We start from the raw sequence: 1,391 nt of genomic DNA on the forward strand, positions 1-1,391 counted from the left end.
TTGAGGTTAGCAGGCCGATTCGTAACCACATTGTAAAATACATGTATGTATGTGTGATGAAAGGAGCTCTGGTAGCATAGTGGTTACGAATCGGGCTGCAAACCGCAAGGTCAGCAGTTCGAAACTACCAGCTGCTCCATGGGAGAAAGATGAGGCTTTCTGCTCCTGTAAAGATTTACATCCTCGGAAACGCTATTCAGGGTCGCTATGGGTCGGAACTGACTCCACGGCACTTAACAACAACAACAATGTGTGATGAAAACAAATATTGTGAATTATGATTACACAGAATTTGTAAGCCTGTCTTCAGCTTATACTTGATTGGATTTGTTAAAAGGGGAGTTAGAATTTGCCCATAAATAGACATTTTGTTTTAAACCTTTGTAGAGCATGGGACCTTAGGTAGTAACCTGAGCCCCATTCAGAACATTCAGAGTTGGTACATTTGCATTTGAAAAGACATGCAGACCCACCCAGAACTTCTGTGGAACCAGAAGAGTTATGATTTTAGAATACTGCAGGAAGAAGAAGAAAAAAGGTAGTGTTTGGCTTTTTGAGCTCCAAGCAAGCTGTTTGCTTTGGAAGCATCAAGGTAAGAAAGTCTGTGCCCATCAGAGAAAAATCCCTTTCTAGGACTGAAAGCTAAAGGGAGCCTGCAAGCAGTCTAATATGCTCACTGGAAACCACCTGCATCTACTTGTTGAGTGGACGTCAGGGAAACACAGCAATGAAAACACAGACTGAGTTTGGACATGTTCCATTGGCACCCATTGACCCTGAGATGAGAGAGAGAAGAGGAAGGGGAGCCTGGTCCAAAGTTCAGGGAATTGTGTGAACTCCTGAGCCCATGGGAACTGACCTAGCCTCTGGGGGTTAGGACTGAGAGTGAGAGGGACAGCTGGTCTGAAGCGCAGGGAGGTGGGTGTGAACTCCCAAATTCTCAGCTGGTATGCATTTGGCCTAGCTTGAATGGCTAGGGCTGAATTGTGACCTGAATCAGACCTATAAAAGATACAGATGTTTGATACTGTAAACAAGTGTAAATTGCTACAATTTGATGAATTGGACTTTTGCTTATGAATGCAGCTACTCATATTTCCAACCTGAATGGAAGATTCTTCAGATCAAGGAATGTGCTTGATTCCTCAGTGTAGTGGATGGACAGGGCAATTTACACATTGGCTATCAAAAATAAAGGGGCTATAAAGGCATGAAGTGGCTGGCTTACAAGTCTTCATAGGTGTACTTAGTCTTAGAATGAGGAGGATAAGGGACAATCCCCTTGAATAGTTTTCTCCTTTCCAGAGGGTCTGGTGAAGAGAGGGTGGGAGAAGATGCTGATAGGATCTTGTGATTTCATTGGTGAGTAATTGTTAGCAGAATTAATTGTG

This window comes from Chrysochloris asiatica, unplaced genomic scaffold (genome assembly GCF_000296735.1).
Source record: "Chrysochloris asiatica unplaced genomic scaffold, ChrAsi1.0 scaffold00115, whole genome shotgun sequence".
Lineage (NCBI taxonomy): Eukaryota > Metazoa > Chordata > Mammalia > Afrosoricida > Chrysochloridae > Chrysochloris > Chrysochloris asiatica.